The 24,564-nt window shown below is 44.6% G+C and overlaps 1 long non-coding RNA gene across 1 annotated transcript in view; it reads left to right on the forward strand.

Moving 5' to 3' along the window:
- Nucleotides 1-24,564, forward strand: part of LOC138793688 (uncharacterized) — a 96,126-nt gene that overhangs the window by 9,677 nt on the left and 61,885 nt on the right. Inside the window, exon 2 of the long non-coding RNA XR_011363318.1 lies at nucleotides 2,193-2,270. This is a non-coding gene — a long non-coding RNA (uncharacterized lncRNA). The remainder of the gene's footprint in view (nucleotides 1-2,192; nucleotides 2,271-24,564) is intronic.

Raw genomic sequence — 24,564 nt, forward strand, 5'->3', positions numbered from 1 at the left:
TATAACCCTATTAAAAAAAAAAATATGGAGTTGTGCTAGGGCTTGCTTCTTGCAGAATAAACTATAGTTTTTATTGGTACTGTTTTGGGGTAAATATGACTTTTTGATCAGATTTTATAACAATAGATATAGAAAAAAATAGTAATTCTGTGATTTTTTTAATGGTGTTCACCATGCAGTATAATTGAAATGTTATATTTATTTTGTGAGTCGTTACAATTACTGCAATACTCAGGGTCTATCTATGTTAGACTATATTCACACAACATAAAAAAAAAGAGAAAAAGCTGCAATGTAATTGACTCCAATGCAATGGAATGATGGAAATCCAATGTGCACAGTATATAAAATGACAGATATTGTCTGTGTTTTGTCTGACATCAAAATAATTATCATGACAAATATTTAAGTCTTTTGAAAACAGCAGACGTTATTTTTTAGTTGCGCACATGCAGTTTTTTCATTCTTCACCCTCCTTTCATCGTTTTTACTCTTAAATTCAATGGACTTTTCAATCAAAGACACATCCAAACGCCAACTAAATGAGTATAGGCGGCCAAACAGCAAAATGACTGACATCGTTTTTTCTTTTAAAAAATGGAGAGGAAAAAAATATATTGTGTAAATCTAGTCTTATTCTGAAAGCCATATTGTTCTTGTTTTTTGGACCAACAGAGTTGTGAGTGCTTGTTTTGCAGGATGAGTGGTAGTTTTTATTGGTACTATTTGTGCAGTACAACCTTTGGTCATTTTTTCCACTTTTTTTAAAGGCACAGTAAACAAAATTTAGTAGTTTTTTTGTTTTGTTTGTTTTTTCTACTGTGTTTTCCATTCCTAATAAAAAAACATAATAGTATTTAATACTTCAGGTTGTTACAAACACGACAATACCAAGTATATATGTTTTTTGTTTGTTTTTTTCACTTTTTGAGAATAATACATTTCTTTATTAGTAAAGGTCATTTTTGTTTTATTTTTATAAATCACGTACCTTTTTCTCCCCTGAAAGGGACTTATAGCTGCAATCTCTGATCATTGGGGTACAGTATTTCTGTCCTGCAATGTATTATAACTGTCAGTTGTACACTGACAGCTATAGCCTGTGATACCCAGCCTGTGGCTGGCCCTCACAGGCATTAGTACATGGCAACCTCCAGCCCGATCTCTGCAGTTGCAGTGGGAAAAGAGTTGTATTTGACAGATGGCTCTTGATGACGATCAGGAGGGCTCTGCTTCTAAGGCAAACAGTACTCCCTGGAGTGACAACATAACATGGCTCCCAGGGTATACATGTACGCCCTGGAACAGAATCTGGCTAAAAGAACCTGCCAGCATTACTTTATAGAACAAGAGGATCCAAGCAGGATCGCACATAGTTTTTGTAGGAAAAGATTCAGTAGGACACATATTTTATTCATTTTGGCCATAGAAATCCAGTGGGTCAGTTTTCCATTTATGAATATGTATATAGAGATAGTTGTCAATCAATAAAAGTAACCCCCAAACCTTGGACTGCCCACAGGATTCCTACCCCCAGAATGAACCGGAATTTCATTCAGTACATTACAAGTTATACTGAATTTTTTAATATAACATGATACTGGAAGATCAGACTTAATGTTCATGGTTCCCTTTAACAGATTTGTACTAGCATGAACCAAATTAAAGTCCTGCTTTTTCTACATTGTATACTAGTATATTCTGACAGTGATTTTGCACAGTTTCTTCAGATAATAAATGTCTTTGGCAACTGTAGCCCTTTATATAGAGAGAGACTTTTGGGCATTTTATTTTATAATTATTTTCCTAAGTACAATTGTACACATTCGATAGCGATTTGTTTTGCAGCAACTTTCATCTCTTTACTGTGCAAAACAAAAAATAATTAGTTGCTAAACATCTTAGGACAAAACTTACATGTTTATAGACCGTAATCCTGACATATACAGTATCTTTAAATGTATAGAAACAGACACATACATTTTCTGGGCACATATTCTTAAGTCATTGTGTAATAAAGATACAAAAGATGTTACTTCTGAATACAATTCTTGTTGTTTCGTTCTCATTCCGTAATAATGAGATGGGAAGAATAATTCTTTCCACTGTATGAAATGTTTGACTCTATGACAATAAGTCTTTGATATTGGACACTGATATTGATCTGGCTGCATCTGTCTCTTTCCCAACAGCTGATAATGACAGAGGCATGTGACTTCCTGTTATTGAAGCCTTCAAGTGTATCACCAAGATGAGCTCAGCACTGTCAGGTCATTATTTGTATATGTTTGTTGTCGCCGTCTTCTCATAGTCCTATGGGTAGTAAAGATACCTGCTCTACATTAATGTTTTCATGGATTGGTGTATGTTTTTTGTTTTCTTTCACAGAAAAAAAGCCATTATAAAGTCAGTGGAGTTCTAAGTGACCACAGTGTGCTCTGAAAAATAAAAAAAACAATATCAAAAGTTCTTCTGGACGCTGCTAGCCATTTCTCCCTGGACAACACAACAATTCTGGAAATAGAAAAATTTGAACCACCTGTGGTTTACTTAAAGGGGTACTCCGGTGGGGGGGGGGGCACTTTTATAATGGGACCGGGGAGGGGGTGGCTGAGGAAAAAGACGTCCACTCACCTCCCCGGTTCAAGCGGCAGGTCCCGCATCGCGGCGCTCCGGTCCCCGGTTCCCGATTCTTTTTCCTCAGCCACCCCCTCCCCGGTCCCATCAAAAAAGTGCCCCCCCGCCGGAGTACCCCTTAAAACACTTAGGGGGGGATTTATTAATCTGGTGTAAAGTTGAATTGTTTTAGTTGCCCCTAGCAACCAATCAGATTCAACCTTTCTGTCTACAATAAACCTGCACCCCACACACTACCCCATCTGACCCCCCTACACACACTACCCCACCTAACCCCCCCACACACACTACCCCACCTGACCCCCCCTACACGCACACACACACTATCTCACCTGACCCATGCACACACAGAGAATATCCCACCTAGTCACCATACATACACACACACACACTGCCAACCCCCGTGGCCACCAATACCATTCCCCACACACTCCCCCACCTGACATCATACACATTATCCCAGCAGACCGCCATCCCCCTGGGGGTTACAATACCCCTGTGCAGCAGCCTGAGGCGGAGGAGCGTGGCAGGGGAGAAGCTCGGCACCGCTACGGCTGGCTGTGGAACGCTAGAGGACGCAGGGTGACGTTCCTGTAGTGCAGAAGAGGAGGCACAACCGGAAGAGCAGGGTGAGGTCACTAAATGGTGCCGGCTGATCCCACTTCCGTGATCCACCAGTGTTGAAGTAACAGCAGCCTGGGGCCTCTGATAGTGATCTATCACAGGCCCCGGCTGCTGTTATTTCGGCGCTGGCGGGATCAAAAAAGCTTTTGGGGCTAGGCTGATTTCATTCGGAGCTTGGGCCCCGACTGATTATGCCTAGCGACGCCACTGACCCTAACCAATCAATAATGAAGATAAAAGTACTTTATTCAGGCAGATAAATAATCAACAGTAAACAGTAGTGATGAGCAAACATGTTCGTAAATGTTTGTATGTTCGTATGAACATGACGCTAATTGTTTGAGTTCACAAATCATAAACAATTTAACGATTGGAATGTTTATATCGATAATTTTCAAACATACATGGTGAATGTATGCTACTGCGTAATTTCCGCTTTGCTCCTGATAATCTGTATGCATGTGCGTAACTCTAGAAACGTACACAATCTGCATGCAAATTAATGCAAATGAAATGCGTTTGAACACAAACAGGAACCGATCACTATAATTTTCTTTGTGTTCAGGATCTGAACCAAACATCGGGGTGTTCACTCATCACTAGTAAATAGGTCCCATTAAAAACACTTATGAGATCAAGGACACAGGTAGGATAATATCCAAGATTGCAAGACCATGCATGTATAGCAAACTATCCCAATGGTATATTTCATCCAAAACGCAAAGCCAAATATGAATGTCAAAGTGCTCACACTGCATACAATGATAAACATATAATAAATCAAAATACAAAAAAAAAGTAAATAATGCAAAACAGTAATAAAAACTAGATTTGCATTTCCAGGGAAATACATAGTGCTTGAAAAGAGCGCCCCTTTACCAGTGACTTCCATTTAACTTTAATCCTGGGTGCCGTCCCTTTAAGAGCGACTTGGGTCCCATCCCTTTAAGAGCAACTTGGCTCCTGTCCCTTTAAGAGTGACATGGGTCCCTTTAGGAGCGACCTGGGTCATTTTAAGAGCGACGTGGGTCCCTTCGCTCTTGAAGGGACCCAGGTCACTCTTAACGGAACCCAGGTCGCTCTTAAAGGGACCCAGGTCGCTCTTAAAGGTACCTAGGTCACTCTTAAAGGGTCCCAGGTCGCTCTTAAAGGTACCCAGGTCACTCATAAAGGGACCCAGGTCTCTCTTAATGGAACCCATTTCACTCTTAAAGGGACCCAGATCACTCTTAAAGGGACCAATTTCACTCTAAAAGGGCCCCAGGTCGCTCTTAAAGGGCCTCCGTTGCACTTAAAGGGACCCAAATGGCTTTTAAAGGGACCCAGGTCGCTCTTAAAGGGACCCATTTCGCTCTTAAAGGGACCCATTTAGCTCTTAAAGGGACCCAGATCGCTCTTAAAGGGACCAATTTCACGCTTAAAGGGACCCATTTCACTCTTAAAGGGACCCAGTTCGCTCTTAAAAGGACCCATTTTGCTCTTAAAGGGACATATTTCGCTCTAAAAGGGACATATTTCGCTCTTAAAGGGATCCAGGTCGCTCTTAAAGAGACATATTTCGCTCTTGAAGGGACATATTTCGCTCTTAAAGGGACCCAGGTCGCTCTTAAATGGACCAATTTCACTCTTAAAGGGACCAATTTCGCTCTTAAAGGGACCAATTTTGCTCTTAAAGGGACCCAGGTCGCTCTTAAAAGGACCCATTTTGCTCTTAAAGGGACATATTTTGCTCTTAAAGGGACCCAGATCGCTCTTAAAGGGACCCAGGTCGCTCTTAAAAGGACCTATTTTGCTCTTAAAACGACATATTTCGCTCTTAAAGGGACCCAGGTTGCTCTTAAAGGGACATATTTCGCTCTTAAAGGGAAATATTTCGCTCTTAAAGGGACCCAGGTCACTCTTAAATGGACCAATTTCGCTCTTAAAGGGACCAATTTCGCTCTTAAAGGGACCCAGGTCTCTCTTAAAAGGACATATTTTGCTCTTAAAGGGACATATTTCGCTCTTAAAGGGACCCAGGTCGCTCTTAAAGGGACCAATTTCCCTCTTAAAGGGACCAATTTCACGCTTAAAGGGACCTATTTCGCTCTTAAAGGGACCCAGGTCGCTCTTAAAGGGACCCATTTTGCTCTTAAAGGGACCCATTTTGCTCTTAAAGGGACTCATTTCACTCTTAATGGGACCCAGGTCGCTCTTAAAAGGACCCATTTTGCTCTTAAAGCGACATATTTCGCTCTTAAAGGGACCCAGGTTGCTCTTAAATGGACATATTTCGCTCTTAAAGGGAAATATTTCGCTCTTAAAGGAACCCAGGTCACTCTTAAATGGACCAATTTCGCTCTTAAAGGGACCAATTTCGCTCTTAAAGGGACCCAGGTCGCTCTTAAAGGGACATATTTCGCTCTTAACCCTTTAAGGACATGGCCCATTTTTGTTTTTACGTTTTCGGTTTTTCCTCCTTGTGTTTAAAAGGTCATAGCACTTGCATTTTTCCACCTAGAAACCCCCATGACCCCTTATTTTTTGCGTCACTAATTGTACTTTGCAATTACAGGCTGAATTTTTGCATAAAGTACACTGCGAAACCAGAAAAAAATTCGAAGTGTGGTGAAATTGAAAAAAAAAACGCATTTCTTTTATTTGGGGGAAATGTGTTTTTACGCCATTCACCCTGGGGTAAAACTGACTTGTTATGCATGTTCCTCAAGTCGTTACGATTAAAACGATATATAACATGTATAACTTATATTGTATCTGATGGCCTGTAAAAAATTCAAACCGTTGTTAACCAATATACGTTCCTTAAAATCGCTCCATTCCCAGGCTTATAGCGCTTTTATCCTTTGGTCTATGGGGCTGTGCGAGGTGTCATTTTTTGCGCCATGATTTGATCTTTCTATCGGTACCTTGATTGCGCATATACGTCTTTTTGATCGCTTTTTATTACATTTTTTCTGGATTTGATGCGACCAAAAATGCGCAATTTTGCACTTTGGGATTTTTTTTGCGCTGACGCCGTTTACCGTACGAGATCAGGAATGTGATTAATTAATAGTTCGGGCGATTACGCACGCGGCGATAGCAAACATGTTTATTTATTTATTTATTTGTTTACTTTTATTTAAAACCTGGGAAAAGGGGGGTGATTCAGACTTTTATTAGGGGAGGGGGCTTTTTACTATTAACAACACTTTTTTTTTTTTTTTTTACACATATACTAGAAGCCCCCATGGGGGACTTCTAGTATATACACTGTGATCTCTCATTGAGATCTCTGCAGCATAGATATGCTGCAGAGATCCATGAGATCGGCACTCGTTTGCTTTCGGCTGCTGCAGCCGGAAGTAAACGAGTGCCGAGCCGAGGACGGCGCCATCTTGGACGCGTCCCCGGCCGGCATCAGTAACGGAGATCGCTCCTCCGGGACAAGGTCCCGGAGGAGCGATCTCCCCCACTAGACACCAGGGAAACGTTGCCTCCGGTAATCGGAGGCAGCTGTCAACTTTGACAGCTGCCTCCGATTAGCTAATTAGCGGGCACGGCGATCAGACCGTGCCCGCTAATAGCGGCGGTCCCGGGCTACACGCGGCACCCGGGATCGCGGCACTTCAAAGCGGGGCCGCCGCGCGGCCCCGCTTTGAAGTGCAAGTGAGGACATAGGACGTACCGGTACGTCCTATGTCCTTAAGAGGTTAAAGGGACATATTTTGCTCTTAAAGGGACCCAGGTCGCTCTTAAAGGGCCCCATTTCGCTCTTAAAGGGACCCATTTCGCGCTTAAAGGGACCCATTTCACTCTTAAAGGGACCCAGGTCGCTCTTAAAGGGACCCATTTTGCTCTTAAAGGGACATATTTCACTCTTAAAGGGACATATTTTGCTCTTATAGGGACATATTTCGCTCTTAAAGGGACATATTTTGCTCTTAAAGGGACCCATGTCGCTCTTAAAGGGACCCATTTTGCTCTTAAAGGGACCCATTTCGCTCTTAAAGGGACCCAGGTCGCTCTTAAAGGGACCCAGGTCGTTCTTAAAAGGACCCATTTTGCTCTTAAAGGGACCCAGGTCGCTCTTAAAGGGACCAATTTCACTCTTAAAGGCACCCAGGTTGCTCTTAAAGGGACCCATTTTGCTCTTAAAGGGACATATTTTGCTCTTAAAGGGACATATTTCGCTCTTAAAGGGACATATTTTGCTCTTAAAGGGACCCAGGTCGCTCTTAAAGGGACCCAATTCGCTCTTAAAGGGACCCATTTCGCGCTTAAAGGGACCCATTTCACTCTTAAAGGGACCCAGGTCGCTCTTAAAAGGACCCATTTTGCTCTTAAAGGGACATATTTCGCTCTTAAAGGGACCCAGGTCGCTCTTAAAGGGACCCAGGTCGCTCTTAAAGGGACATATTGCGCTCTTAAAGGGACCCAGGTCGCTCTTAAATGGACCAATTTCGCTCTTAAAGGGACATATTTCGCTCTTAAAGGGACATATTTTGCTCTTAAAGGGACCCAGGTCGCTCTTAAAGGGACCCATTTTGCTCTTAAAGGGACCCATTTCGCGCTTAAAGGGACCCATTTCACTCTTAAAGGGACCCAGGTCGCTCTTAAAAGGACCCATTTTGCTCTTAAAGGGACATATTTCGCTCTTAAAGGGACCCAGGTAGCTCTTAAAGGGACCCAGGTCGCTCTTAAAGGGACATATTTCGCTCTTGAAGGGACATATTTCGCTCTTAAAGGGACCCAGGTCGCTCTTAAAGGGACCAATTTCCCTCTTAAAGGGACCAATTTCACGCTTAAAGGGACCAATTTCGCTCTTAAAGGGACCCAGGTCGCTCTTAAAGGGACCCATTTTGCTCTTAAAGGGACCCAGGTCGCTCTTAAAGGGACCCATTTCACTCTTAATGGGACCCAGGTCGCTCTTAAAAGGACCCATTTTGCTCTTAAAGCGACATATTTCGCTCTTAAAGGGACCCAGGTTGCTCATAAATGGACATATTTCGCTCTTAAAGGGAAATATTTCGCTCTTAAAGGGACCCAGGTCACTCTTAAATGGACCAATTTCGCTCTTAAAGGGACCAATTTCGCTCTTAAAGAGACCCAAGGTCGCTCTTAAAGGGACATATTTCGCTCTTAAAGGGACATATTTTGCTCTTAAAGGGACCCAGGTCGCTCTTAAAGGGACCCATTTCGCTCTTAAAGGGACCCATTTCGCGCTTAAAGGGACCCATTTCACTCTTAAAGGGACCCAGGTCGCTCTTAAAGGGACCCATTTTGCTCTTAAAGGGACATATTTCACTCTTAAAGGGACATATTTTGCTCTTATAGGGACATATTTCGCTCTTAAAGGGACATATTTTGCTCTTAAAGGGACCCAGGTCGCTCTTAAAGGGACCCATTTTGCTCTTAAAGGGACCCATTTCGCTCTTAAAGGGACCCATGTCGCTCTTAAAGGGACCCAGGTCGTTCTTAAAAGGACCCATTTTGCTCTTAAAGGGACCCAGGTCGCTCTTAAAGGGACCAATTTCACTCTTAAAGGCACCCAGGTCGCTCTTAAAGGGACCCATTTCGCTCTTAAAGGGACATATTTTGCTCTTAAAGGGACATATTTCGCTCTTAAAGGGACATATTTTGCTCTTAAAGGGACCCAGGTCGCTCTTAAAGGGACCCATTTCGCTCTTAAAGGGACTCATTTCGTGCTTAAAGGGACCCATTTCACTCTTAAAGGGACCCAGGTCGCTCTTAAAAGGACCCATTTTGCTCTTAAAGGGACATATTTCGCTCTTAAAGGGACCCAGGTCGCTCTTAAAGGGACCCAGGTCGCTCTTAAAGGGACATATTTCGCTCTTAAAGGGACCCAGGTCGCTCTTAAATAGACCAATTTCACTCTTAAAGGGACCAATTTCGCTCTTAAAGGGACCAATTTTGCTCTTAAAGGGACCCAGGTCGCTCTTAAAAGGACCCATTTTGCTCTTAAAGGGACATATTTCGCTCTTAAAGGGACCCAGGTCGCTCTTAAAGGGACCCAGGTCGCTCTTAAAGGGAAATATTTCGCTCTTAAAGGGACCCAGGTCACTCTTAAATGGACCAATTTCGCTCTTAAAGGGACCAATTTCGCTCTTAAAGAGACCCAAGGTCGCTCTTAAAGGGACATATTTCGCTCTTAAAGGGACATATTTTGCTCTTAAAGGGACCCAGGTCGCTCTTAAAGGGACCCATTTCGCTCTTAAAGGGACCCATTTCGCGCTTAAAGGGACCCATTTCACTCTTAAAGGGACCCAGGTCGCTCTTAAAGGGACCCATTTTGCTCTTAAAGGGACATATTTCACTCTTAAAGGGACATATTTTGCTCTTATAGGGACATATTTCGCTCTTAAAGGGACATATTTTGCTCTTAAAGGGACCCAGGTCGCTCTTAAAGGGACCCATTTTGCTCTTAAAGGGACCCATTTCGCTCTTAAAGGGACCCATGTCGCTCTTAAAGGGACCCAGGTCGTTCTTAAAAGGACCCATTTTGCTCTTAAAGGGACCCAGGTCGCTCTTAAAGGGACCAATTTCACTCTTAAAGGCACCCAGGTCGCTCTTAAAGGGACCCATTTTGCTCTTAAAGGGACATATTTTGCTCTTAAAGGGACATATTTCGCTCTTAAAGGGACATATTTTGCTCTTAAAGGGACCCAGGTCGCTCTTAAAGGGACCCATTTCGCTCTTAAAGGGACTCATTTCGTGCTTAAAGGGACCCATTTCACTCTTAAAGGGACCCAGGTCGCTCTTAAAAGGACCCATTTTGCTCTTAAAGGGACATATTTCGCTCTTAAAGGGACCCAGGTCGCTCTTAAAGGGACCCAGGTCGCTCTTAAAGGGACATATTTCGCTCTTAAAGGGACCCAGGTCGCTCTTAAATAGACCAATTTCACTCTTAAAGGGACCAATTTCGCTCTTAAAGGGACCAATTTTGCTCTTAAAGGGACCCAGGTCGCTCTTAAAAGGACCCATTTTGCTCTTAAAGGGACATATTTTGCTCTTAAAGGGACCCAGATCGGTCTTAAAGGGACCCAGGTCGCTCTTAAAAGGACCCATTTTGCTCTTAAAACGACATATTTTGCTCTTAAAGGGACCCAGGTCACTCTTAAATGGACCAATTTCGCTCTTAAAGGCACCAATTTCGCTCTTAAAGGGACCCAGGTCTCTCTTAAAAGGACATATTTTGCTCTTAAAGGGACATATTTCGCTCTTAAAGGGACCCAGGTCGCTCTTAAAGGGACCAATTTCCCTCTTAAAGGGACCAATTTCACGCTTAAAGGGACCAATTTCGCTCTTAAAGGGACCCAGGTCGCTCTTAAAGGGACCCATTTTGCTCTTAAAGGGACCCATTTCGCGCTTAAAGGGACCCATTTCACTTTTAATGGGACCCAGGTCGCTCTTAAAAGGACCCATTTTGCTCTTAAAGCGACATATTTCGCTCTTAAAGGGACCCAGGTTGCCCTTAAATGGACATATTTCGCTCTTAAAGGGAAATATTTCGCTCTTAAAGGGACCCAGGTCACTCTTAAATGGACCAATTTCGCTCTTAAAGGGACCAATTTCGCTCTTAAAGAGACCCAAGGTCGCTCTTAAAGGGACATATTTCGCTCTTAAAGGGACATATTTTGCTCTTAAAGGGACCCAGGTCGCTCTTAAAGGGACCCATTTCGCTCTTAAAGGGACCCATTTCGCGCTTAAAGGGACCCATTTCACTCTTAAAGGGACCCAGGTCGCTCTTAAAGGGACCCATTTTGCTCTTAAAGGGACATATTTCACTCTTAAAGGGACATATTTTGCTCTTATAGGGACATATTTCGCTCTTAAAGGGACATATTTTGCTCTTAAAGGGACCCAGGTCGCTCTTAAAGGGACCCATTTTGCTCTTAAAGGTACCCATTTCGCTCTTAAAGGGACCCAGGTCGCTCTTAAAGGGACCCAGGTCGTTCTTAAAAGGACCCATTTTGCTCTTAAAGGGACCCAGGTCGCTCTTAAAGGGACCAATTTCACTCTTAAAAGTACCCAGGTCGCTCTTAAAGGGACCCATTTTGCTCTTAAAGGGACATATTTTGCTCTTAAAGGGACATATTTCGCTCTTAAAGGGACATATTTTGCTCTTAAAGGGACCCAGGTCGCTCTTAAAGGGACCCATTTTGCTCCTAAAGGGACCCATTTCGCTCTTAAAGGGACCCAGGTCGCTCTTAAAGGGACCCAGGTTGTTCTTAAAAGGACCCATTTTGCTCTTAAAGGGACCCAGGTCGCTCTTAAAGGGACCAATTTCACTATTAAAGGCACCCAGGTCGCTCTTAAAGGGACCCATTTTGCTCTTAAAGGGACATATTTCACTCTTAAAGGGACATATTTTGCTCTTATAGGGACATATTTTGCTCTTAAAGGGACATATTTTGCTCTTAAAGGGACCCAGGTCGCTCTTAAAGGGACCCATTTTGCTCTTAAAGGGACCCATTTCACTCTTAAAGGGAACCAGGTCGCTCTTAAAGGGACCCAGGTCGTTCTTAAAAGGACCCATTTTGCTCTTAAAGGGACCCAGGTCGCTCTTAAAGGGACCAATTTCACTCTTAAAAGTACCCAGGTCGCTCTTAAAGGGACCCATTTTGCTCTTAAAGGGACATATTTTGCTCTTAAAGGGACATATTTCGCTCTTAAAGGGAAATATTTTGCTCTTAAAGGGACCCAGGTCGCTCTTAAAGGGACCCATTTTGCTCTTAAAGGGACCCATTTCGCTCTTAAAGGGACCCAGGTCGCTTTTAAAGGGACCCAGGTCGTTCTTAAAAGGACCCATTTTGCTCTTAAAGGGACCCAGGTCGCTCTTAAAGGGACCAATATTCACTATTAAAGGCACCCAGGTCGTTTTTAAAGGGACCCATTTTGCTCTTAAAGGGACATATTTTGCTCTTAAAGGGACATATTTCGCTCTTAAAGGGACATATTTTGCTCTTAAAGGGACCCAGGTCGCTCTTAAAGGGACCCAGGTTGCTCTTAAAGGGACCAATTTCACGCTAAAAGGGACCCATTTCACTCTTAAAGGGACCCAGGTCGCTCTTAAAGGGACCCATTTTGCTCTTAAAGGGACATATTTCACTCTTAAAGGGACATATTTTGCTCTTATAGGGACATATTTCTCTCTTAAAGGGACATATTTTGCTCTTAAAGGGACCCAGGTCGCTCTTAAAGGGACCCATTTTGCTCTTAAAGGGACCCATTTCGCTCTTAAAGGGACCCAGGTCGTTCTTAAAAGGACCCATTTTGCTCTTAAAGGGACCCAGGTCGCTCTTAAAGGGACCAATTTCACTCTTAAAAGCACCCAGGTCGCTCTTAAAGGGACCCATTTTGCTCTTAAAGGGACATATTTTGCTCTTAAAGGGACATATTTCGCTCTTAAAGGGACATATTTTGCTCTTAAAGGGACCCATTTCGCTCTTAAAGGGACCCATTTCGCGCTTAAAGGGACCCATTTCACTCTTAAAGGGACCCAGGTCGCTCTTAAAAGGACCCATTTTGCTCTTAAAGGGACATATTTCGCTCTTAAAGTGACCCAGGTCGCTCTTAAAGGGACCCAGGTTGCTCTTAAAGGGACCAATTTCACGCTTAAAGGGACCAATTTCACTCTTAAAGGGACCCAGGTCACTCTTAAAAGGACCCATTTTGCTCTTAAAGGGACATATTTCGCTCTTAAAGGGACATATTTTGCTCTTAAAGGAACATATTTTGCTCTTAAAGGGACATATTTTGCTCTTAAAGGGACCCAGGTCACTCTTAAAGGGATCCATTTTGCTCTTAAAGGGACCCATTTCGCTCCTAAAGGGACCCAGATCGCTCTTACAGGGACCCATTTTGCTCTTAAAGGGACCCATTTTGCTCTTAAAGGGACCCAGATTGCTCTTAAAGGGACCCAGGTCGCTCTTAAAGGGACCCAGGTCGCTCTTAAAGGGACCCATTTTGCTCTTAAAGGGACCCAGGTCGCTCTTAAAGGGACCAATTTCACTCTTAAAGGGACCAATTTCACGCTTAAAGGGACCAATTTCGCTCTTAACCCCTTAAGGACCGGGCCTGAAATGGCCTTAATGACAGAGACAAATTTTATGAATATGACCAGTGTCACTTTATTCATTAATACCTTCGGGATGCTTTTACCTATCCGGCTGATTCTGAGATTGTTTTCTCGTGACATATTGTACTTTACATTTCTGGTAAATTGGAGTCGATACTCATAACGAATCTTTATGAAAAAAAAACCAAATAATGTGAAAAAATGTGAAAAACTGCATTTTTCCAACTTTGAAACTTTTTTGCGTATACAGAAAGTGGTTATACCACATAAATTATATATTAAATAGCATTAGCAACATGTCTACTTTATGTTGGCGGCATTTATTAAACTATATTTCATTTTTTTTAGACAATAGGGAGCTTAAAACATTAGCAGCAAATTTCCAAATTTTCAGTAAAATTTCAAAATCAGATATTTTTAGGGACCTGTTCAGGTTTAAAGTGTATTTGAGGGGCCTGTATGTTAGAAAGCCCCACAAAGCACCCCATTTCAGAAACTGCACCCCCCAAACTCTGCAAAAGCATATCCAGAAAGTGTTTTAACCCTTTAGGGGAGTCACAGAAATAAAAGCTAAGTGTGTAAGGAATTTGAAAATTTAAATTTTCTGTGCAGAGATTTTATTGTAATCCAATATTTTTCATAATTATAAACCTATTACCAGAGAAATGCACCCCAATAATTATTGCCCCGTTTCTGCAGTTTATAGAAATACCCCATATGTGACCCTATTGCGCTATTTGCCGCAACCACAAGCCTCAGATATAAAGGAGCGCCTAGTGATTTTCAACGCCTCCGTTATATTTGGTCATTTTTGACTGTACCACTTCAGGTTGGCAGAGGCTCTGGGGTGTCAAAACCTAAAAAACACCCCTAAAGGGACACCATTTAGAAAACTACACCCCTCAAGGAATGTAACAAGGGGTGCGGTGAGCATCTAGACCCCACAGGTGCTTCACAGATTTTCCGAACAATATGGCGTGAAAAAAGAAAAATTTATTTTTTACACTAAAACGTTATTCTAGCCTTCAATTTTTCATTTTCTTAAAGGGATAAGAGGCAAAAAAAGACAAAAAATGTGTAGCGCAGTTTCTCCCGAGTACGGAAATACCCCACATGTGGCGATAGAGTGCCAAGGGGGCGCAGGACGAGCCTCCAAAGGGAAGGAGCGCCAATTGGCTTTTGGAAGCTGAATTTCACTTAAAAGGATTTCAAGGGCCATGTCACATTTACAGAGCCCTCGTGCTGCCAAGACACTGGAAACCCCCCACAAGTGACCCCATTCTGGAAACTAAACCCCTCAAGGAATCTAACAAGGGGGGCAGTGAGCATATGGACCCCACTGGTGATGGGCACAAATGTGGAACAAAGTGACGTAAAAGTAAAAAATTTCATTTTTTTCACTTTCATGGCACAAATGTGCCCGTCATCAAGGGGTCCATATCCTCACTGCACCCCTTGTTAGATTCCTTGAGGGGTGCAGTTTCCAGAATGGGGTCACTTGTGGGGGGTTTCCAGTGTTTTGGCAGCACGAGGGCTCTGTAAATGCGACATGGCGTTCATCATCCATTCTAGCCAAATCCAACCTCCAAAATCCAAATGGCGCTCCTTCCCTTCGGAGGCTTGCCCTGCACCCACACGGCGCTTTATGTCCACATGTGGGGTATTTACGGACTCGGGGGAAATTGCTCTACACATATTGTGTGTTTTTTTCTCTTTTAACCCCTTGTGAAAATGATAAATTCAAGGCTAAACCAACATTATAGTGTAAAAAATGTAATATTTCATTTTCACGCCACATTGTTCCACATTTGTGCCCGTCACCAGTGGGGTCCATATCCTCACTACACCCCTTGTTACATTCCTTGAGGGGTGTAGTTTCCATAATGGGGTCACTTGTAGGGGGTTTCAACTGTCTTGACAACACAGAGGCCTCTTGAATGCAACATGGCCCCTCAAAATCCATTCCATCCAAATCCAGCCTTCAAAAACGAAATGGCGCTCCTTCCCTTCGGAGGCTTGCCCTGCACCCGCACGGCGCTTTATGTCCACATGTGGGGTATTTTCGGACTCGGGGGAAATTGCTCTACACATTTTGTTTTTTTTTCCTCTTTTAACCCCTTGTGAAAATGATAAATTCAAGGCTAAACCAACATTATAGTGTAAAAAATGTAATATTTCATTTTCACGCCACATTGTTCCACATTTGTGTCCCTCACCAGTGGGGTCCATATGCTCACTACACCCCTTGTTACATTCCTTGAGGGGTGCAGTTTCCATAATGGGGTAACTTGTGGGGGGTTTCAACTGTCTTGGCAACACAGGGGCCTTTTGAATGCAACATGGCCCCTCGAAATCCATTCCATCCAAATCCAGCCTTCAAAAACCAAATGGCGCTCCTTCCCTTCGGAGGCTTACCCTGCACCCGCATGGCGCTTTATGTCCACATGTGGGGTATTTCCGTACTCAGGGGAAATTGCTCTACACATTAAATGTTTTTTTTTATCTTTTAACCCCTTGTGAAAATGAAAAAATCATGACAAGATTAATGATTTAGAGTAAAAATTTTACAAAAATTACACTAAATGTTGGTCTAGCCTTATTTTTTTTCCATTTCCACAAGGGGTTAAAAAAGAAAATGAACACAAAACGTGTAGGGTAGCGTCCCCTGAGTACGAAAATACCCCACATGTGGGCATAATGTGCCATATGGGCACAGGGCAAGTCACCAAAGGGACAGAGCGCCATTTAGAGGCTGGAATGGAGGATGGAGGCCACGTCGCAATTACAAAGCTCCTGTGCTGCCAGGACAGTAGAAATCCCCGACAAGTGACCCCATTCTGGAAACTACACCCCATAAGGAATCTAACAAGGGGTTCAGTGAGCATATGGACCCCACTGGTGACGGGCACTTACGTAGAACATGTGCCGAGAAAATAAAAAATACAATTTTTTTCATTTTCACGTCCCAAATGTGGCCGTCACCAGGGGGCCATATCCCCGCTGCCCCACTTGTTAGATTCCTTATGGGGTGTAGTTTCCAGAATGGGGTCACTTGTGGGGGGTTTCTACTGTCCTGGCCGCACAGAGGCTTAGTAATTGCATCATGGCCCCCTCTAATGGGAATGGCGGCCATACCTACTTAGCTGGGGAAAAGGGACAGTTCTAATTTATTTGGGGGTATTGGGCCAATTATTAGTTGATAAGGTTGGAAATGACAGGTGTCCATCAAATTCAACCTGTGTTGATCCAGAGGAAGGCAAAAAACCCTCGTAAGGCAGACGACAGTAGCCTCATCACAGGGGAAAAATTCCTTCCCTGCTCCATATTGGCGATCAGAATAACCCTGGATCAACGTGACCCCTGAAATAGGAATAAGGGACAGAATTTAGATAATGTAGAACCCCAGTGACGTGTGGTACGCCTTGGAGCGATCCAGTATGCAGAGGCCGGGGGGATCAGGAAGGACACCATTTTCCAGTGTGCCACCTGTCCTGATCCCCCCGGCCTCTGCATACTGGATACTCTGCATACTCTGCATACGCCACACTCTGCACTTCTTCTGGGGTCTCCTGTTTTCCAGTGTGGGGGACGTCACCTGGAAAATGTTGTCCTGGTGCGATACGGGGTCCTTCATATCCAGAAGCGCTGGGTCCGCTCCATGGCTGCTAAATATAAGGGCGCTATTACTGCTTCTGATATTTTCGGATCGTGCCGCAAGCTACAGTAGCTCGGGCAGCGAGGGACCAGAAGAGGGGGTGCTGGTATAAAAGTTATCCCCGTACAGGTGGTGACCTTTATCCAGCAGTGGGAAGATCAGTTCCCGGACGATCTTCCCACTTGTTCCGAGGATGGGGGGGGAGGGGGCATCTGGGGCTGGATTCGGGTGTCCCTTCCTACATACATTCTAAGTGTACATGCACACTGCGGAATCGCGACAGATAACCCTTCGTGCATTCCACAGTTGGCACCCGCCGGCGGACTGATGCAGGCGCACGTCTCCACACGTGTCATAGACTCCATTCTATGCACGGGCAGATTCCGCTCTCCGTCCAACGTGTTCATTCTTTGGATGGACGACGGAATCCGCCCGTGCATAGAATGGAGTCTATGACACGGGTAGAGACATGCGCCCGCATCAGTCCGCCGGCGGGTGCCAGCTGCGGAATGCACAAAGGGTTATCCTTCGCCATTCCGCAGTGTGCACGTACCCTAAATCTGTAAGTGTACCCTGAGGTACACTCACAGAGTTTGTAGAATTTCACACCATACCGTCATCTCTTATTGGGACGGTACTGGCGGAAAAGACGTGTCTGGGGGGCAGCGTACGCTACGCTAGCCCCCAGACATGTCACTGGATGATGAGGAGGATGAGGATGAATGGAGGAAAGAAGGATCCCCCATTCATCCTCACTGGCTGTTTTGGTGTCGGAGGCAATAATAACGTATCCCTCTGACGCCGAAAACACCCTGGGGGCCATCTTTATACGGGGATTGGTATATGGGGTATGTAGTGGTGTAGTGTCAAACTTTATTCAATGTAGTGTGGTGTAATGTAGTGTTTTTTACGTGTTTTTTTACAGTAAGTATAAAAAAAAAACCTACGCCAACAAAGGAGTTGCTGATAAATGCCGCACTTATGTGCGGCACTTATAAGCAGACCGTGGCAGTAGAATATAGAAAAAAAACACCCTACGCCAAAAAGGAGGAGTTGCTGATTAGCAGCGCACTTTCGTGCGATGCTGATCAACACTCAGCGGCGATAGGGTGCGGAAAATAGAAGAAAAAAAAATTTGAAAAAAAAAAAAAATTTTCTACATTCTGAACATCCCTGTAGCTGCTGATAAGTGTATTACACATATCAGCCGCTAGAGGGCAGCAGAGCGCAAAATACGGAAAAAGCCGACGCTGGAGCCGAAAATAGCCGAGAGAAGCCGAACGTGACGTCACGGAAGAAGCCGAAGACCCGAACGAAGACGAGGACGCCGCGAACCCGGAAGACGCCGATCAGGAGCCCGGGACAGGTGAGTAATGTACAAATACCTGCTCTGGACCCCTCGGCTACCTAGCTGAGGGGTCCAGGGCAGGTATTTACTATTTTGTGGGACTCTGATCGCCGTGCCACCGGCCCGATCGCCGTGAACGGCCGGCCGGCCGTTCACGGCGATCGGGCCGGTGGCACGGCGATCACCATTACTTTTTACAGTACTGGCGGTCGGTGCCGTCCTCGGACAGCACCGACCGCCACTTTTTTCCGGGTCATCGGGTCGCCGATGACCCGGAAAGGTTCCGATTGCCGCTATTGGCTGATCTGAATTGATCAGCCTATAGCGGCGATCGTATGCACGGGGGGTGTAAACCACCCCCCGTGCCGTGAAGCTACGATGGCCTGCTATGATTTATAGCAGGCCATCTTCCCCGACCGCTGTGTGTTAACACGCAGCGATCGGGGAAACATCGGGCGTAAATTTACGCCCTGATGCGCCAAGTACCAGGGCGCGAGGGCGTAAGTTTACGCCCGATGTCGTTAAGGGGTTAAAGGGACCCAGGTCGCTCTTAAAGGGACCCATTTTGCTCTTAAAGGGACATATTTTGCTCTTAAAGGGACATATTTCGCTCTTAAAGGGACATATTTTGCTCTTAAAGGGACCCAGGTCGCTCTTAAAGGGACCCATTTCGCTCTTAAAGGGACCTATTTCGCGCTTAAAGGGACCCATTTCACTCTTAAAGGGACCCAGGTCGCTCTTAAAAGGACCCATTTTGCTTTTAAAGGGACATCTTTCACTCTTAAAGGGACATATTTCGCTCTTATAGGGACATATTTCGCTCTTAAAGGGACATATTTTGCTCTTAAAGGGACCCAGGTCGCTCTTAAAGGGACCCATTTTGCTCTTAAAGGGACCCATTTCGCTCTTAAAGGGACCCAGATCGCTCCTAAAGGGACCCATTTTGCTCTTAAAGGGACCCAGGTCGCTCTTAAAGGGACCCAGGTCGCTTTTAAAGGGACCCATTTTGCTCTTAAAGGGACCCAGGTCGCTCTTAAAGGGACCAATTTTGCTCTTAAAGGGACATATTTTGCTCTTAAAGGGACCAATTTTGCTCTTAAAGGGACATATTTTGCTCTTAAAGGGACCAATTTTGCTCTTAAAGGGACCAATTTTGCTCTTAAAGGGACATATTTTGCTCTTAAAGGGACATATTTCGCTCTTAAAGGGACATATTTTGCTCTTAAAGGGACCCATTTTGCTCTTAAAGGGACCCAGATCGCTCTTAAAGGGACCCATTTTGCTCTTAAAGGGACCCATTTCACTCTTAAAGGGACCCAGGTTGCTCTTAAAAGGACCCATTTTGCTCTTAAAGCGACATATTTCTCTCTTAAAGGGACCCAGGTCGCTCTTAAAGGAACATATTTTGCTCTTAAAGGGACCCAGGTCGCTCTTAAAGGGACATATTTTGCTCTAGAAGGGACCCAGGTTGCTCTTAAAGGGACCAATTTCGCTCTTAAAGGGACCTTGGTCGCTCTTGAAGGGACATATTTCGATCTTAAAAGGACCCAGGTCGCTCTTAAAAGGGACCCGGGCCGCTCTTAAAGGGACCCATTTCGCTCTAGCGACATGGGTCTCTTTAAGAGCGACATGGGTCCCATACCTTTTGGAGTGTCCCGTCCGTTTAAGAGCAACTTGGGTCCCGTCCCTTTAAGAGCGACTTGGATCCCTTTAAGAGCTACATGGGACCCTTTAAGAGCGACTTGGGTCCCGTCCCTTTAACCCCTTAAGGACAGAGCCTGAAATGGCCTTAATGACAGAGACAAATTTTATGAATATGACCAGTGTCACTTTAGTCATTAATACCTTCGGGATGCTTTTACCTATCCGGCTGATTCTGAGATTGTTTTCTCGTGACACATTGTACTTTACATTTCTGGTAAATTGGAGTCGATACTCATAACAAATCTTTATGAAAAAAACCCAAATAATGTGAAAAAATGTGAAAAAATGCATTTTTCCAACTTTGAAACTTTTTTGCGTATACAGAAAGTGGTTATACCACATAAATTATATATTAAATAGCATTAGCAACATGTCTACTTTATGTTGGCGGCATTTATTAAACTATCTTTCATTTTTTTTAGACGATAGGAAGCTTAAAACATTAGCAGCAAATTTCCAAATTTTCAGTAAAATTTCAAAATCAGATATTTTTAGGGACCTGTTCAGGTTTAAAGTGTATTTGAGGGGCCTGTATGTTAGAAAGCCCCACAAAGCACCCCATTTCAGAAACTGCACCCCCCAAACTCTGCAAAAGCACATCCAGAAAGTGTTTTAACCCTTTAGGGGAGTCACAGAAATAAAAGCGAAGTGTGTAAGGAATTTGAAAATTTTAATTTTCTGTGCAGAGATTTTATTGTAATCCAATATTTTTCATAATTATAAACCTATTACCAGAGAAATGCACCCCAATAATTATTGCCCCGTTTCTGCAGTTTATAGAAATACCCCATATGTGACCCTATTGCGCTATTTGACGCAACCACAAGCCTCAGATATAAGGGAGCGCCTAGTGAATTTCAATGCCTCCGTTATATTTGGTCATTTCTGACTGTACCACTTCAGGTTGGCAGAGGCTCTGGGGTGCCAAAACCTAAAAAACACCCCTAAAGGGACACCATTTAGAAAACTACACCCCTCAAGGAATGTAACAAGGGGTGCGGTGAGCATCTGGACCCCACAGGTGCTTCACAGATTTTCCGAACAATATGGCGTGAAAAAAGAAAAAATTATTTTTTACACTAAAACGTTGTTCTAGCCTTCAATTTTTCATTTTCTTAAAGGGATAAGAGGCAAAAAAAGACAAAAAATATGTAGCGCAGTTTCTCCCGAGTACAGAAATACCCCACATGTGGCAATAAAGTGCCAAGGGGGCGCAGGACGAGCCTCCAAAGGGAAGGAGCGCCAATTGGCTTTTGGAAGCTGGATTTCACTGAAAAGGATTTCAAGGGCCATGTCGCATTTACAGAGCCCTCGTGCTGCCAAGACACTGGAAACCCCCCACAAGTGATTCCATTCTGGAAACTACACCCCTCAAGGAATCTAACAAGGGGTGCAGTAAGCATATGGACCCCACTGGTGACGGGCACAAATGTGGAACAATGTGACGTGAAAGGGAAAAATTTCATTTTTTCACTTTCATGGCACAAATGTGTCCGTCATCAAGGGGTCCATATCCTCACTGCACCCCTTGTTAGATTCCCTGAGGGGTGCAGTTTCCAGAATGGGGTCACTTGTGGGGGGTTTACAGTGTTTTGGCAGCACGAGGGCTCTGTAAATGCGACATGGCGTTCATCATCCATTCTAGCCAAATCCAACCTCCAAAATCCAAATGGCGCTCCTTCCCTTCGGAGGCTTGCCCTGCACCCACATGGCGCTTTATGTCCACATGTGGGGTATTTACGGACTCGGGGGAAATTGCTCTACACATATTGTGTGTTTTTTTCTCTTTTAACCCCTTGTGAAAATGATAAATTCAAGGCTAAACCAACATTATAGTGTAAAAAATGTAATATTTCATTTTCACGCCACATTGTTCCACATTTGTGCCCGTCACCAGTGGGGTCCATATGCTCACTACACCCCTTGTTACATTCCTTGAGGGGTGCAGTTTCCATAATGGGGTCACTTGTGGGGGGTTTCAACTGTCTTGGCAACACAGGGGCCTTTTGAATGCAACATGGCCCCTCGAAATCCATTCTATCCAAATCCAGCCTTCAAAAACCAAATGGCGCTCCTTCCCTTCGGAGGCTTACCCTGCACCCGCATGGCGCTTTATGTCCACATGTGGGGTATTTACGGACTCGGGGGAAATTGCGCTACACATTTTGTTTTTTTTCTCCTCTTTTAACCCCTTGTGAAAATGATAAATTCAAGGCTAGACCAACATTATAGTGTAAAAAATGTAATATTTCATTTTCACGCCACATTGTTCCACATTTGTGTCCGTCACCAGTGGGGTCCATATGCTCACTACACCCCTTGTTACATTCCTTGAGGGGTGCAGTTTCCATAATGGGGTCACTTGTGGGGGGTTTCAACTGTCTTGGCAACACAGGGGCCTTTTGAATGCAACATGGCCCCTCGAAATCCATTCCATCCAAATCCAGCCTTCAAAAACCAAATGGCGCTCCTTCCCTTCGGAGGCTTACCCTGCACCCGCATGGCGCTTTATGTCCACATGTGGGGTATTTCCGTACTCAGGGGAAATTGCTCTACACATTAAATGTTTTTTTTTTTATCTTTTAACCCCTTGTGAAAATGAAAAAACATGACAAGATTAATAATTTAGAGTAAAAATTTTACAAAAATTACACTAAATGTTGGTCTAGCCTTGATTTTTTTCCATTTCCACAAGGGGTTAAAAAAGAAAATGAACACAAAACGTGTAGGGTAGTGTCCCCTGAGTACGAAAATACCCCACATGTGGGCATAATGTGCCATATGGGCACAGGGCAAGTCACCAAAGGGACAGAGCGCCATTTAGAGGCTGGAATGGAGGATGGAGGCCATGTCGCAATTACAAAGCTCCTGTGCTGCCAGGTCAGTAGAAACCCCCGACAAGTGACCCTATTCTGGAAACTACACCCCATAAGGAATCTAACAAGGGGTGCAGTGAGCATATGGACCCCACTGGTGACGGGCACTTACGTAGAACATGTGCCGAGAAAATAAAAAATACAATTTTTTTCATTTTCACGTCCCAAATGTGGCCGTCACCAGGGGGCCATATCCCCGCTGACCCCCTTGTTAGATTCCATATGGGGTGTAGTTTCCAGAATGGGGTCACTTGTGGGGGGTTTCTACTGTCCTGGCTGCACAGAGGCTTTGTAATTGCATCATGGCATCCTCTAATGGGAATGGCGGCCATACCTATTTAGCTGGGGAAAAAGGGACAATTCTAATTTATTTGGGGGTATTAGGCCAATTATTAGTTTATAAGGTTGAAAATGACAGGTGTCCATCAAATTCAACCTGTGTTGATCCAGAGGAAGGCAAAAAACCCTCGTAATGCAGACGACAGTAGCCTCATCACAGGGGAAAAATTCCTTCCCGAATCCATAATGGCGATCAGAATAATCCCTGAATCAACGTGACCCCTGAAATAGGAATAATGGACAGAATTTAGATAATGTAGAACCCCAGTGACGTGTGGTGCGCCTTGGAGCGATCCAGTATGCAGAGGTCGGGGCGATCAGGACAGGTGTCACACTGGAAATGGTGTCCTTCCTGATCCCCCTGTTACGCCACACTCTGCACTTCTTCTGGGGTCTCCCTTTCTCCAGTGTGGGGGACGTCACCTGGAAAATGTTGTCCTGGTGCGATACGGGGTCCTTCATATCCAGAAGTGCTGGGTCCGCTCCATGGCTGCTAAATATTAGGGCGCTATTACTACTTCTGATATTTACGGATCGTGCCGCAAGCTACAGGGCAGCGAGGGACCGGAAGAGGGGGTGCTGGTATAAAAGTTATCCCCGTACAGGTGGTGACCTTTATCCAGCAGTGGGAAGATCAGTTCCCGGACGATCTCCCCATTAACTCCGAGGATGGGGGGGGAGGGGGCATCTGGGGGCATCTGGGGGCTGGATTCGGGTGTCCCTTCCTTCATACACTCTAAGGGTACATGCACACTGCGGAATCGCGACAGATAACCCTTCTTGCATTCCACAGCTGGCACCCGCCGGCGGACTGATGCGGGCGCACGTCTCCACACGTGTCATAGACTCCATTCTATGCACGGGCGGATTCCGCTCTCCGTCCAACGTGTTCATTCTTTGGATGGACGACGGATTCCGCCCGTGCATAGAATGGAGTCTATGACACGGATAGAGACATGCGCCCGCATCAGTCCGCCGGCGGGTGCCAGCTGCGGAATGCACAAAGGGTTATCCTTCGCCATTCCGCAGTTTGCACGTACCCGAAATCTGTAAGTGTACCCTGAGGTACTCTCACAGAGTTTTTAGAATTTCACACCATACCGCCATCTCTTATTGGGACGGTACTGGCGGAAAAGACGTGTCTGGGGGGCAGCGTACGCTACGCTACCCCCAGACACGTCACTGGATGATGAGGATGAATGGAGGAAAGAAGGATCCCCCCCATTCATCCTCACTGGCTGTTTCGGTGTCGGAGGCAATAATAACGTATCCCTCTGACACCGAAAACACCCTGGGGGCC

This window comes from Dendropsophus ebraccatus, chromosome 5, assembly GCF_027789765.1.
Source record: "Dendropsophus ebraccatus isolate aDenEbr1 chromosome 5, aDenEbr1.pat, whole genome shotgun sequence".
Lineage (NCBI taxonomy): Eukaryota > Metazoa > Chordata > Amphibia > Anura > Hylidae > Dendropsophus > Dendropsophus ebraccatus.